At 43.6% G+C, this 12,678-nt stretch overlaps 1 protein-coding gene across 2 annotated transcripts in view; it reads right to left on the bottom strand.

The window, feature by feature from the left end:
• Positions 1-5,194, bottom strand: part of LOC137232774 (OTU domain-containing protein 7A) — a 389,090-nt gene extending 383,896 nt beyond the window's left edge. For both annotated transcript variants that reach the window (XM_067755571.1, XM_067755579.1), the window contains exon 1: positions 4,984-5,194. The gene's annotated coding sequence lies outside the window, so the exon portion shown is untranslated. The remainder of the gene's footprint in view (positions 1-4,983) is intronic.
• Positions 5,195-12,678: the final 7,484 nt, after the last annotated feature.

Here is a 12,678-nt window from a genome sequence, read left to right on the forward strand (position 1 = left end):
GTAAAACTCTGTGCTCCCAATGCAGGGGGCCCGGTTTCGATCCCCGGTTGGGGATCCTGCAGGCATGCCGCAACTAAGAGTCCATATGCCGCAACTAAGAAGACCGCGTGCCATTACTAAAAAAGAGCCTGCATGCCGCAACAAAGATCCCGCGTGCCGCAACTAAGACCCGGCACACAATAAATAAATAAATAAATAAATAAATAAATAAATATTTAAAAAAATATCCAGGGGAGCCCCATGTCATAGACAATTTTAAAATGGAACCACAGAGATAATCTGGGTAAATCACGGGTGCGTCAGCCCCAGTGGCAGCAAAGCTGGAGTCTTCACAGCGGTAGCAAGGCTCAAGGTGGCAGGGGCAGCACCAGGACATCCACTCCTAAACTCACCTCAGTAACTGAGAAACTGAATCTCACAGAGGCATGGGTTGGTGGTCTGTTCACACCCATCCCTAGCATCATGTGAAACTCTGCTGATCTAATAAAACAATTGAATGAAACACTGAGCAGAAAAGAAAATGAATTTCAGCGTTCTCTTTTTAAATTTCCTAAAAGTTAAGACTGCATCTTATGCATGCATATTCACTCAGACATCAAATATCCATCACACTTATAAGGAAAACTATGGAAGAATAAACTAAGCTCAAACAGATAGTTCCTTGCAAGGAGAAACTCAAGATCTTTCAAACCCAGAAAATGAATTTACTTTAGACTTATCTACTTAAAGCAAGAGAGATGTATTTAGAACTTGCATTAGCATGAATGTACATTTGACTTCTCAGAATGTGAGATGGTGGATAGCAGAAATCTAATAGCAAGCACTAGGGGTTTGTGGGATCCTGCAATTTTACTAGATAAGGCCTTGGAGACACGGGAGGTTAACTTTCTCCTTTTCTCATGAGCAGCCTAGAGCATGACGGTGCCATGCCTCGTCCAGGGTGGCTGGCTGTGGCCGATGCAGGAGGAAATGCAGGGTCAACTCCCTCTTAATCCCAGTCTTTACCAGAGCCCTCCCTCCCACCATGAGATACTGTGTGTAAACCAGCCAGCTAAACACACCTCGACAACATGGGCAGGTAATACAGCAGCATCAGCCTGTGTCTCATTTTCAGAATTTGAAAGACTTGTTTTCAACCCATATACCCATTCTGTTACTATGAATGGTAAGGAACTCCATCCCCAAAGAGTAGAGAAGGCAGTTCCTTCCTGGCCTGCTCTGTCACACCTGTCACATCTGTGTTAATGTCATCTTTTTCTTGGTCTGACACACAGACTGCTTGGGGGATGCAGCAGTCTGCCAAGGGCAAATGAAACTCTGCTTCCAAGTTTCAAGGGTAAAATATTTTCAAATTAGATATACCATAAAAAGGAACCAGCATGTTTTGTTTCCTTTCAAATGCCTATGGATCTCAGGATTCCCTCTGAGTAGGATATTCTGTGCTCCTCCTCAGGGATGGACAGCTTCCAAAAGGATCAGGTACCACCTGTCTTTTAATTGAGTGGCACTTCCCCTGTAGCCCTTTAAAGTGCTCCAAGAGAGGCACAAAGCTGGAAAACAATTTCCATTTGCCCCTTTGAAATCAATAGTCTGATTTACATGCATTTTCAACAGAACAAGAAATACAAAGAAATATCCAGTCATAGCATTTGGACAGTTGTCTAGTAGAAGACTTATTCCCTTCAAGGTGTGATCTCTCCCTTCAGCATCTGGGCTCCACAAGGAACCTGGGGAGGACACCATAACTAGACCCCTTGATGGTCATCCAAGCCCTGGGACACACACACCTCGCCCTCACCTTGGAAAGACAACCCTCCCCGCATGAGCTCGCCTCTCTAGACTCACTAGGAACTTTCTGATGAATAACATGGCACACACTTAAAATCAGATTAAGCACATTTAAGTGAAAAGCACAGTTGCCTCTTTTCTCCCGTTTTCATTTTCTTCAGGTAAAGACACACAGAGGGATTAAACATTTGCATTTCTCCATCAGAGAAACCCTGAGGCCAATAACCCTCGCAAGGCAGGCAAATAAACCCCCTGGGAGGTGCCACTGACAGAGTCCTGGGGTTTAAGTCAGTAGCTGTCAAACCCCAAAGAAAGCATTATTGGGGGATGGTGGGCATTTCCACTGGCTATCCTGGCCGGCACTATCACGCCCTCACCAGGACCAAGATGTAGGCAGGAGTTCCATGAGGCCAAGTCGCTCCTCCCCAAGCCAACACTCTCCCTTCTGTGGTCTGAGAAGGCATTGAATCTTCTGACTAGGACCAACCATCACTCTCCAAAGATGTGGAGCCATTAAAGCAATCTCTCTGCCCCACTGAGGGAGACCCATTCTGGAAGCCATAACCTCTGGCTATTCAAAGCATGGGCTTCCTTCAGTGTCCATTCCTTGGGCGATGGGCACATGGAGACGCGGGGCACACACGCACAGACCCCCAGTTTGGGGATCCTTCATCCTTTCCCAAGGTGGCTCAGGTAGAGGACCGCCAAGATGCATTTAGCACGCCCCCTGCTGGCCCCTCGGGAGCTGACTCAGCCTTTATTCTCTGGGCCTAAAACAGGAATTAAATGACCTTAACACCCAAAGGGAACAAAAAGAAAAGCCAAGGCAATTACGGCTTCCCAGAATCAGAAAATGTGATGTTCTAACCATAAAAAGGGGATGAAGAAGCTTTAAAGTAAGGGTTTTTGAAATGTTTTAGGAAATCAGTGATTACTATCTCAAGATTTAGTGAGAACACTTGAATTTGCATTTTCACGAGTACTACAGTGAGTTAAATCAGAAACATTATAATGAATATTTTCACAGGTCTACAAGTGAAAAGGATATGTGGCCAGAGCTCATAGCTCAGAGCCTTAATAACCAATTTTCGTAGGACTGACGCTACTTCAATTACAGAAAAAATCTCGGCCAATGACTTAAGAGGTCAAGTAGCAACTGTTATGCAGCAGGGGCAAAGTCGCGGAAAAGACGAAAAGATGCACATTTGGAGACAATTCCGCTACAGGGCTTCCTGTCTCACGCAGCCTTGCCACTGTGAGTAAATCTGGCACCTTCAGGAGGTGACAGGCCATGCACACATGGCTGCTTCAGAGGGACATGCCCCTCCCCTTCTCCACAAGGGGAGAACAGACAGTTCAGCTTTTTGGTGACTTTTATGCTGTCCTCCACCAGGGCTGAGGGCCTCCACACAGGACTCAGGCTGAGACCCACACAAGGCAAGACTCCATAATGCAATGGTTTCCATCTACTGTCAGCCTGAATGCCAAGGCCTAAGGTGAAGCTCTGCTTCCCCGTTTTCTTCCCACCAATCCAGGGTTTTTGAAAGCTTATCTTCCTGACCAGACTCAAACTTTTTCATGGCCTGTGGTATTTAATTCCTTACAGACCCAATATGACCACACTAATAATTTAAGGCATGCTTCTTTGAACCAATGAGGAAGAGTCATTAATTATTAAATACACGAATGTCAATATTTTTGTCCCTTACTGAATATCCTTTTGATATGATAGGCTTAAGTAGATATACAGACTGTCTTGGGAACTTGCTTACTTCTGTTCTCATTACAGTCAGTACTAATGGAATACTCACACACACAATAAGGCTGACACGCTGCTCGAATTTAGGAGGAGAAATTTCCCCAGAACTTTGTGTGCCATACAGGTAGGTCCCAGCCTCTGCACTCTCAACCCTCTTCAGATGTTAAGCTGGCCTTCAACCTGGTGGGCCGCACAGCTGCTACGGTAAGGAAAGGAAAGGCCGGCAGGGCCCCAGAGAAGCTGTCACCCCTTTCTCCAGAGCAAGCTGCTCCCAGGCCCATCCTAGTTGGGGGGAGGGGGGCAGGGAGAGGAGGTGATGGAGAGGAAGAAGACCCGCAGATTTTCCTGAAGCAATCAAGGCCCTTCAAGATCTAGGCCACACTGTCTACCTTTTCCTGAACACATCATCTGCCACCTGGAATATAATGTCTTTTAAAATTTTTCATCTCACCGCTCACTTTCAATCATAAAGATAAAGCCAGTCAATAACCACTTAAGTGTCATGCATGACTTTCCCCTGGATCCTTGTGATGTGGATGAAGTGATTCCCAGATCCGTGGGGATCTAACAAGTTTCCCTCCAGGCACTCTAGAATCTATTCATTCTCAAGTCAAGAAATAAAAATAAAAACCGTTTTCACCTGTGTAAGGCTGGTGAGTTCACAGAGCAGAGGGAAATCTATTTTGTGGCAGAGTCTCAAAAGGCTGCAAGAGCTGCACGGGAGGAGGGTGCGCTTGGGTGGTTGTGTCCAATGAAGGAAAGTTTTTGTTAATGATGACATCACTGACATCTCCCGAATTTAAAGGAGCACTTAGAGCACAGCAGATGCGATCTCCCCCCCTCCAGTGAGAAGATACCAGGGAAGGCCTCCGGGTTCACAGCCAAATTGCATTAACGGTTCGCCCGCTGTCCAGACAGACCCAGTGGAACGAGCGAGCAGCGTACCGGGCCGCGGTGGCCCACGCAGCCGGGGCAACCGGCCGGCGGCCTCACGCGCTGCTGCCGGGCCGTGCCCGGGCGTCCGCTGGCGCCCCGGGACTCCGGCGCGCCCACACGGACAGAGGGGCCGGTGTCCCCGCGCCTGTCATCACGTTCCAGTGCATATGGTTCAGGGGCCCGGAGGAGACACCGTCAGCGACCCAGCGAGAGCGCCGCGCCCTGCCCAGAGACCCGCGCCGGGCCGGAGCCGGTGGCCGCGGCGGCCGCGGGGTCCAGAGCCGAGCCCGCAATGCAGACGCGCCGGCGAGCCCCGCGCCGAGCCCGCGACCCCCGCGCCCTCGCGGCCCGGTACAGGGGCTGCCCGGCCTCTGCGCCCACCTGCCCCGCCGCAAAGCCGCGGAGGCATCCGGCGCCGCGCTGGGACTGACCGCGCACCTACCGGGACCGCGGCCCCGGCCCCACCGCCACCGGCAGCACCGCGGCCAGCGCCGTCTCACCTGCCGCGCTGTGCCGCTCCGCTCGGCCAGCCCGCAGCGCCTCAGTCACCGCTACCCGACTTCCATTTTCTCTCGCTTTAAGGAAAATCGGATCAGCTGTTTCTCGCGCTCCGGCTCCGCGGCCCCCTCCCCAGCTGCCGCTCGCGGTCCGGGGGCCTCTCCACCCCCGCCTCCTCCCGCGCTCCGCTCCGCCCCTCGCGCCCCTCCGCTCCGCCCGCGGCCGCGCGCGCCCCCTGACGTCACCGGCCGCAGCCGCGCCCCGCCCCCTCCCCTCGTGGACGTGCGCGCACCCCGCCCCCGCCCTGCCGGCCGGCTCTGAGCGCGCGTGCTCGCGGCAACCACTCGAGCAGAGACCCGGACTCCGGGGAGAGCGCGGGGCAGCTCTCGCCCGCGTCCCCTCGCCCGCGCTAGCTCTTCCAGGTGCCCCTGCTTAACCTTCCTTTGCCCGTCTGCCTGCCTCGCACTGTCTGCGCCCACCTTCATTTCTTGCTTTCTGCTCACGCTTTTTTCCTCAGCATCCCAAACTTTCTCCCACCCATCCTGTCTCGGCTCCATTGCCGAGACCTGCTTTGGGGCCAGTGCATCACATCTCATCTGAAGCTGCTCCCTTTGCCTCTTAAACCGGTTCTCTGACCTTTCCCCATTTCTTGCCTTCCTCTTAAAAGTATTTTCACACCACAACTTCGGACGGCTCCTCTCTCTGTTGCCAAGGCCGGCCCACTGCCTTCTGCCCACTCTCACATCACCCTCTCGGTGTAACCACGCCCCCCCTTCCAAATAATGTTATATTACAAGTTACTAATGCCATCCTCATGCATTTCTTGACAATCGTTTCACTCTTAGTTTAGGACTTCTTGCTTGGTTTTTAACATTATGCACACATATCTGTAAATTACTAAATATATATCATTTTTAGTAATTTATTTGACTTCTTAAATTAATATACAGTAAAATTGACTTATTTTTTTGGATATACAGCCCTGTGAGTTTTCAAACACCAGTTTGGATGCGTGTAACCACTAGCACAATTAGGATACATCATCCCAAGAACTCCCCCTTGTTGCCCTTCTATAGCCACACCCTCCCAAACCCTAATATGTTCTGACATATGGCAACCACTGATATATTCTCCATTGCTGTAGTTTTGTCTTTTCGAGAATGTTATACACATAGAATTATGCAATATGCAGCATTTTGAAACTGACTTTATTCATTCACCATTATGCCTTTGAGATTCACCCATGTTTATCGATAGTTCTTTTTATTATTGGATGCTATCCCATTATTTGTACCGCGTTTTGTTTATTCATCCATTGAAGGTTTCTTGTTAGGGCAGTTGTGAATAGGTATTCTACAAACAGTTGCATGCAGAGCTTTGTATGGACAAGTTTTCACATCAGGTGAGTAAATACCTTGCAGTACCAATGCTAGGTCTTTTGGTAAACTTGTTTATCGTTATAGGAACCCTAAAAACAGTTTTCCAGAGTGTTTACACATTTTCATAGCCACCAGCAATGTATGAGAGTCCCACTTTCCTGAATCCTTGTCAGCACTTGGTATTTGCTGTGTATTAGGCATTCTCATAGGTGTGGAGAGATTTAATTGTTGCTTTAATTTTCAGTTCCCTAATGGAAAATAATGTGGGGCATCGTTTCACTTGCTTATTTGCTACCTGTTTATCTTCTTTGGTGACATGTTTGTTCACATCTTTTGCCCATTTTTTTTTTGGCCGTACGCGGACCTCTCACTGTTGTGGCCTTTCCCGTTGTGGAGCACAGGCTCCGGACGCGCAGGCTCAGCAGCCATGGCTCACCGGCCCAGCCGCTCCACGGCATGTGGGATCTTCCCGGACCAGGGCACGAACCCGTGTCCCCTGCATTGGCAGGCAGACTCTCAACCACTGCACCACCAGGGAAGCCCTTTTGCCCATTTTTAAATTGTTTATTTTCTTATTGTTGAGTTTTAAGAGTTCTTTGTATATTTTGGACAGAAGTACTTTATATATGTTTTGCAAATATTTACTGTCAGTGTGAGGCTTGTCTTTTCATTCTCATGTCAGTGTCTTTTGCAGAGAAGAATTTTTTAACTTTAATGAAGTCTAACTTGGCATTTGTTTTTCTTTTAGAGATCATACATTTGGTATTATATCTAAATGCATCACCAAACTGTAGGTCACATAGATTTAAGTCTATGTTTTCTTCTTGAAGTTTTATAGTTTCACATTTTATATTTAGGTCCATGATCCATCTTTATTTAATGTTGGTGTACGGTCTGTGTGTGTCAATTTTTTTTTTTTTTTTGCATGTGAATGTTCAGTTGTTCCAGTATCATTTGTTGAAAAAAATCATTTTCTTGTTGAATTGCCTTTGCTCCTTTGTCAAAGATAAGTTGACTATATTTGTGTTGGTCTGTTCTATTGCACTGATCCATGTATCCTTTCTTTGACCAATAATGTCACACTGTGTTGATTACTATAGCTTTGTAGTAAGTCTTGAAGTTCAGTAGTGTCATTCTTCTGACTTTTTTTTTTAGTATCATGTTTGCTATTCTGATTCTTCTGCCTTTTCATATAAACTTTAGAATCAATTTGTAGGTAGCTACAAAATAGCTTGTTTGGATTTTGATTGGGATTCCACTGAATTTGTAGATCAAGTTTGGAAAAGTTGACAAGTTAACAATATTGAGTCATCCAGTCCATGAATATGAAATAACTATTTATTTAGATCTTCTTTGAATTTTTCAGCAATGTTTTATAGTTTTCTATATAAAAGTCCCATACATATTTTGTTAGAGTTACTTTTAAGTATTTTATTTTATGGAGCTATTGTAAATGATATTGTTTTTTAATTTCTAATTTCAGTAGTTCATTGCTGGAATATAGGAAAGCAGTTGGCTTTTGTATATTAACCTTATATCTTGCAACCTTGCTGTACTTGCTTCAGGAATATTTTTGAGCATTCTTTGGAATTTTCTGCTAGAATATTGTCACTCACTAATAGAGACAGTTTTATTTCTTCCCTTCCTATCTGTATACGTTTTCTTATCTTACTGAACCAGCTGGGACTTCCAGTATTATGTGGACTAGGAGTGATAAAAGAGGACATGCTTACCTTGTTCCTGATTTTAGGAGGAAGCATCCATTTTCTCGCCATTAAGTATGATGTTAGCTGTAGGATTTGCTGCATATTCTTTTTTAAAAAAATTAATTAATTGATTGATTGATTGATTTTTGGCTGCATTGGGTCTTCATTGCTGCACCCAGGCTTTCTCTAGTTGCGGCAAGCAGGGGCTACTCATCGTTGTGGTGCATGGGCTTCTCATTGCAGTGGCTTCTCTTGTTGCAGAACACAGGCTCTAGGAGCTCGGGCTTCAGTAGTTGTGGCGTGTGGGCTCTCGAGCACAGGCTCAGTAGTTGTGGCGCACGGGCTTAGTTGCTCTGTGGCGTGTGGGATCTTCCCAGACCAGGGCTCGAACCTATGTCCCTTGCATTGGCAGGCGGATTCTTAACCACTGCGCCACCAGGGAAGCCCCACATTCTTTATTAAATTGAGAAAGTTTCTCTCTATTCCTAGTTTACCGACGGTTTTTTAAAATGAATGGGTGAGAATTTTGTCAGATGCTTTTTCTGCATCTAATGATAGGGTTGTGTGATTTTTTTTCTTCAGCCTGTTGATGTGATGGATTACTTGTCTGACTTTAGAATGTTGAGCATTCTTGCATACCTGGGATAAATCTCACTTGGTCGTGGTTTTATTTGCTTTTATACATGGTTGGATTCAGTCTTCTTGTTTTGATATTGGGGTAATACTGGCTTCATAGAACAAGTTTATTTTTATCGAAATAGGCCTATTTACCTATTTGTTACCTATTTGATACCTGTTTGTTCTTGCATACATTTTGATAGTTGTGTCTTTCAAAGAATTGATCCATTTCTTCTAAATATTCAGATTTGTAAGTATAGGGTTGTTTATTGTAATTCTTTATTTTTTTTCATGTTCATGAAGTCGAGAGGAATTAACCTTCCTTCATTTCTGATATTGATAAACTGTGTCCAATATCTTTCTTTCTTAGTTAGCTTGGGACAGTTTTATAAATTTTAATGATCTTTTCAAAGAATCAGCTTTAAGTTTTGTTAATTTTCTCTATTGTTTTTCTGTTTTTAATTTCATTTATTTCTTCTCTCATTTTTATTATTTCTTTTTTTTTTTTTCCTGCTTGCTTTAGGCTTAAATTGTTCTTCTCTCTCTAGTATACTAAGGTATACTAGAGCTTGTTGATTTTTTTCTTTCTTCTTTTCCATTTAATGCCATAAATTTTGCTCTAAGCACTGCTTTTCACTGCATACAACAAATTTTGATAAGCTGTGTTTCCATTTTTGTTTCATTCAATATATTTTAATTACACTTGAGAGTTCCTCTTTGACCCAAATATTTTTAGAAATATATCGTTTAGTTTCCAAATAATTGGAGATTTTCAGCTACCTTTCTGTTTTTGATTTCTAGGTTAATTCATTTGTGGTCTAAGAACATACTGTGTATGATTTCTACTTTTCTGTAATTTGTTAATGTATGTTTTATGGCCCAGAATGTGGTCTTTGTGGATGAATATTCCATGCGAGCTTGGGGAGAATGCATATTATGCCGTCTTAGATAGAGTATTTGTAAATGTCAGTTAGATAAAGGTGATTGGTTGTGCTGTTCAGGCCAACTGCGTCCTTATTGATTTGCTGCCTATTTGAGCTATCAATTTTGGAAAGAGGACCTGGTTTTTTAAAATAAATTTATTTATTTTATTTATTTATTTTTGGCTGTGTGGGGTCCCCGTTCCTGCACGCGGGCCCTCTCTAGCCGCAGCGAGCAGGGGCTACCCCCCGCTGTGGTGCACAGGCCTCTTATTGCAGTGGCCCCTCCTGCCGCGGAGCACGGGCTCTAGGCGCAAGGACTTCAGCAGTTGTGGGACGTGGGCTCAGCAGTTGTGGCCCGTGGGCTCCAGGGAGTAGGCCCAGCAGCTGAGGCACATGGGCTCAGCCGCTCCGCGGCACGTGGGATCCTCCCAAGACCAGGGCCCGAACCCGTGTCCCCTGCATTGGCAGGCAGACTCCCAACCACTGAGCCACCAGGGAAGCCCGGAAAGAGGACCTTGGAAGTCTCTAATTATAATAGTAGATGGGTCCATTTCCTTTTTCAGGTTTAACAGTTTTTGCCTCACATATTTTGATGCTCTGTTGTTAGGTGCAAACACATACAGGATTATTTTATCTTCCTGGAGAATTGGCCTTTTTGTGATTATGTAGTTTCCTCCTCCTTTATTCCTAATAATGTCCCTTGTCCTCAAGTCTGTTCTGTCTGAAATTAATTTAGCTACTCCAGTTTTCTTTTGATTAGGGCTAGCATGGTATATCTTTCTTCACACTTTTACTTTATTTTAAATATTTATTTATTTGGCTGCGTAGGGTCTTAGTTGCGGCAGGCGGGCTTCTTAGTTGCAGCTCACCAGCTCCTTAGTTGTGGCATGCAAACCCTTAGTTGTGGCATGCATGTAGGATCTAGTTCCCCAACCAGGGATCAAACCCGGGCCCCCTGCATTGGGAGTGCAGAGTCCTATCCAATGCTTCATCAGGGAAGTCCCACCTTCACTTTTAACCAAACAGACTTTGGTTTAATGTGGCCTTCTTGTAGACACAATGTAGTTGGGTCTTGTTTTGTTACCATTTTGGCAACATCTGTCTTCTAATTGATATGCTTAAACCATTCATATTTACATGATTATTGATACATTTGGATTAATATCAACCATGTTTGTAACGAGATTTTCTACTGGTTGCCTGTGGCTTATTTTTCTGCCCTCTCCAGTTTTAATTGAGCATTTTATATGATTCCACTTTATCTGTTCTCTTAGAGTATCAATTATACCTCTTAAGAATTTTTAGTTGTCGTTCTAGAATTTACAGTATACCCTTTCACTAATTTATGTACACCTTCCAATAACAGTATTCTCTTCACATGTAGTACTGACATCTTATAACAATGTGTTTCCAATCCCCACTCTCATTCCTTGTGATGTTGCTGTCATTCACTCACTTATCCATATGTGTAATTTCCTAATACTTTGTTACTAGTATTGCTTTAAACGGTTATCTTTTAGATCAATCAAGAGTAAGAAAAATTAAAGATTTTATTATACTTTCATTAATTCCTTCAACAATACTCTTCCGTTCTTTTTGTAGATCCATGTTTCTGACCTATGTAATCTTCCTTCAGTCTGAAAAAAATATTTTAACATTTCCTGAAGGATAGGTCTGATGGTGAATTGCCTCAGCTTTTGTTTGCCTGAGAAACTCTTTAATTTCTTGTTCCCTTTTTTATTGAAGTATAGTTGACTTACAATATTATATTAGGTTCAGGTGTAAAACACAGAGATTCAATATTTTTATAGGTTACATAACATACAAAGTTATTACAAAATGTTGACTATATTCCCTGTTCTGTACATTACATCTTTGTAACTTATTTGTTTTATAACTGGTAGTTTGTACCTCTTAATCCCCTTCATTTATTTTGCCCCCTCCCCACTCATCTCTTTTCTGGTAGCCACTAGTTTGTTCTCTGTATCTGTGAGTCTGTTTCTGTTTTGTTATATTTGCTCATTTATTTTGTTTTTTAGATTCCATATATGAGTAAAAACATACAGTATTTGTCTTTCTCTGTCTGACTTATTTTACTAAGTATAATACCTTCTAGGTCCATCCATGTTGTTGTAAGTGGCAAGATTCCTTTCTTTTTTATGGCAGAGTAATATTCCAGTGTGTGTGTGTGTGTGTGTGTGTGTGTGTGTGTGTGTATCACATCTTCTTTATCCATTCACCTGTTGATGGACACTTAGGTTCCTTCCATATCTTGGTTATTATAAATAATGCTGCTATGAACATTGGGATGCATGTATCTTTTTGAATTACTGTTTTTGTTTTCTTCAGATAAACACCCAGGAGTGGGATTGATGGATAGTATTGTAGCTCTATTCTTAATTTTTTAAGGAGCCTCCATATTGTTCTCCACAGTGGCTGCACCAATTTACATTCTCACCAACAGTGTACTGGGATTCCCTTTTCTCCACATCCTTGTCAACACTTGTTATTTCTCGTCTTTTTGATGATAGCCATTCTGAGGTGTGAGAGCCATTCTGAGGTGTGAGGTGATCTCCTTCACTCTTGAAGGATAATTTTTCTGGATACAGAATTCTAGATTGGTTGTTTTTGTCTTTCAATCCAAAAAGCATTTCACTCCACTCTCTTCTTGCTTGCATGATTTATGAGAAGTCTGCTGTAATTCTTATCCTTTATCCTTTTTCCTCTAAGGGTAACCATTACCCTTCAACCTCCCTGGTATGGCTTCTTTCAAGATTTTCTCTTTTTTTGTATTTTGAAATTTGACTATGATATGTTTAGGTATAGGTTTTGTGTTGTGTTGTTTTATCCTGTTTGTTGTTCTTTGAGCTACTTGGATCTATGGTTTGGTGTCTGTCATTAATTTTGTAAAGTTCTCAGGTGTTATTACTTCAACTATTTATTTTGCCCTTTCCTCTCTTTTATCTACCGCTGGTATTGCAGTTACACATATGTTATGATTTTACAGTTATCTCACAGTTCTTAGATGTTCTGTACTTATTATTTCATTTATTTATCTTTTTGCTTTTAGT

This window comes from Pseudorca crassidens, chromosome 1, assembly GCF_039906515.1.
Source record: "Pseudorca crassidens isolate mPseCra1 chromosome 1, mPseCra1.hap1, whole genome shotgun sequence".
NCBI lineage: Eukaryota > Metazoa > Chordata > Mammalia > Artiodactyla > Delphinidae > Pseudorca > Pseudorca crassidens.